The sequence below is a fragment of the Otolemur garnettii genome, unplaced genomic scaffold (genome assembly GCF_000181295.1).
Source record: "Otolemur garnettii isolate 467f Iridium unplaced genomic scaffold, OtoGar3 scaffold00104, whole genome shotgun sequence".
Classification (NCBI taxonomy): domain Eukaryota; kingdom Metazoa; phylum Chordata; class Mammalia; order Primates; family Galagidae; genus Otolemur; species Otolemur garnettii.
Genome location: NW_003852499.1, coordinates 3,061,695 through 3,064,441, shown reverse-complemented (window position 1 = coordinate 3,064,441; position 2,747 = coordinate 3,061,695). Strand labels below are relative to the sequence as shown.

Genomic DNA, 2,747 nt, shown 5'->3' with positions numbered 1-2,747 from the left:
GGCTTACAGGAAATGCTTGGGGACTTGCTGGGGGTTGTTTACACCAGCTGTTTGCACCTGGTAAGCCAAGCACATAGTCACAGCCTCCTCAACTATCAAGCAGTCTGGGGCAGGAAGCCAGACGGGTATTAAACCCAGCGTGAGAATAGCAAAGGAAGCCTCTGAGCCTGGCAGACTTATCTTTCCATTGGGTGGCTCTATCCATTGCTTTGTGTCCTTGTGGAGGCCTAGGGGGTCCCTGAAACCACACTTCTGCCATGGGTACCTGGGCCTCTCCTGCTTTGTAAGGCCCCCTCTGTAAGTGTGTGTTCTTTGCCATTAAGGGTCTTCAAGTCTGCTGAATAGGGGTTTCTGCAATACACTAATATTCAGGTGCAAGCCTTCTTGCATCTCCAGCCACTATATCCTACCATGACAACTTTGCACTTGCCTTATTCATCTGTGTTTCCTCAGATGCTTTTGTAGCTAGGTAAAGTTGAAAGAATAGATAAATGTTCATTGTAGCCTCTACCGTGACTTAAAGGATGCCTAGCCTGTGGACACTACTTGAAAAAAAATTTTTGCCTCAGCCTCCTAAGTAGTTAGGACTATAGATGCCCACCACAATACCTGCCTCGTTTTTCTATTTTTAGTAGAGATGAGACCTTGCTCTTGCTCAAGTTGGTCTCCAACTCCTGAGCTAAAGCAATCCTCCTGCCTTGGCCTTTAGGAGTGCTAAGAATGAAGAGAGATATTTATTTTACTGCATCAACAAGTGTGTGCTAAGATCTGCCATGGGCCAGGTACTGTGTAGGAGAGAAAAATAAATAAAAGAGAGAGTCACCTCTCTTGAGGACCTTGCAGCCTAGTTGGAACAAGTCGAGAGACCTTTCCTGCTTGCAGAGTGCCAGGTGCCTCCACACATTTTATACATTCTTTATAATTGAACTGGATCTCACTAGTGAGCTGTGAGCAGAAAAGGGTTAGTGACACTTCCAGACTGAAGCATTAAATTGCCCCTCTCAACCCTCTAGCCTTCTTCCTCTGACACAATGTCCTTGGTGGCCTCCATCAGTCTGGGTCCTTGAGCAACTGTGAACAGCAAGATCCCTGTGTGGTCACACTAGATATGTAGTGGGAGCAAGAACACATAGACAACTTTATGCCATGCAACCAAGACTTTTAAGACAAACTGATGACTCTAGCAGAGCCTAATCTATTCTAATAGTGGGAACACACAAACAAACGCAAGCAGTAAGACCCACAGGATGACGTGCTCCAAGCTTAGGCTCTGCCTTTGTCTCCCTAGAGTTCTCCCTGCAGATCCCCATGTGATTACCTCTGCAGTCCTTTCTCACCACCTGATCCAAAGGGCACGGCCCCAAACCAGTCTCTATCCTATCACTGCTGCCTTGCACCCTGTGGAATATCCTTGATCACTGTCCCTCTTTCCTTTACAGTGAGAGCAGGGACCTTGTCATCTGTTACTGCTGTGTTTTCCCAGACTTATGCTGGGCTTAGTGTAGGTACTCCATACACTGCCAAGGGATCTATTCCAGGGGAGTTCAGAAATGGGAGGAAAAACCCTCAGGGCTGAGAGACCAGAAAAGGATTCACAGAGGAGGCAGGCCTGGAGAGGGTCACTGAGGGTCATCGTGGCAGTTGCAGTAACATGGGCAAGGCACAGGGGTGGGGATGCATGGAATGGCCTGGGGTGACCAAGTTGAGTGGGCCAGCTGGGATAGAGGAGCACAGTGGGAAGGAGATGGTTGTGAGTCTTAAATTCTAGTCTATGACTGATCTAGGGCTGAAGGAAGCTCTTGAAGGGGCCTGACTGGGAGTAATGCCAGCAAACCCACTGTATGAGAAAGGTTGGCTGGATGGGGATTTCCAAGATAAAAGGCTCTAGAAAGTGGCTGAGGACAATAGCACAGGCACTGGTCTGTAAAAACAGTTCAAACAGGTATGATGATCAGTGCACAGAAGGAGGAAAATGATGTAACTTGGTCCAAGAAAGTTCCCTGCTACCCAGAGCCACAACATTAGGTGGTAAGAGGGAGAAAGAGCCGGGTCTAGAACTCAAAGTTGCTTCCCACTACATTCTCAGATTCAATGGTGCTTCCATTACACCCAGTACCTCTGTGTGGCCTCAGGGAATCTCCAGCCTACAAGAGACAAGCCCAACAACCAAGGACGATTCCTACATGGGACGCTGATGGAGTCCCCAAAACAACACTTCAAGATAGACTGTAAGAAACGTACATCAAGGTAGCACAAAATACGTTTGCATTTTAGAGATGGAATCTGAACCTTCTTAAAATGAGGATTTAAGTTTAAAACAATTTAAGTGCCACTACCATAGAGAATAAAATTTACTTGCTAGAACTTCATCTCTTTCCCAGTGTACCAACGTTCTTACAGAGCACTGGATGCTGGCATAACAACCCAGAGTTTGTCGGGGGGTGATAGTGGCTATAAGAAACAGCAGATACAGCTTCACCCTGTGGGAACTATTCATGGCCCATTTTGTTTATGGCCCTAACCAAGAGTTTAAGGTCCAGCCTTCCACGTGGGAAGTACTCACTAAGTCTTTTATACGGGTTTTTCTTTCCTGCTTATCTTCCAGCTTTACCACTACCTGAAGCTGTATGGAAAAAGTGAAATACAGTAAAATAAAGTAACACAAATAGGCAGCAAGAAGAAATGTCTGGGTCATCATTCACTTCCTGTTCCTCCTTTCCTTACTTCCTGTCCACACACTCAATAAC

At 46.5% G+C, this 2,747-nt stretch overlaps 1 protein-coding gene across 1 annotated transcript in view; it reads right to left on the bottom strand.

Moving 5' to 3' along the window:
• ANO2 (anoctamin 2) overlaps positions 1–2,747 on the bottom strand; it is a 337,924-nt gene that overhangs the window by 72,811 nt on the left and 262,366 nt on the right. The window lies entirely within an intron of this gene.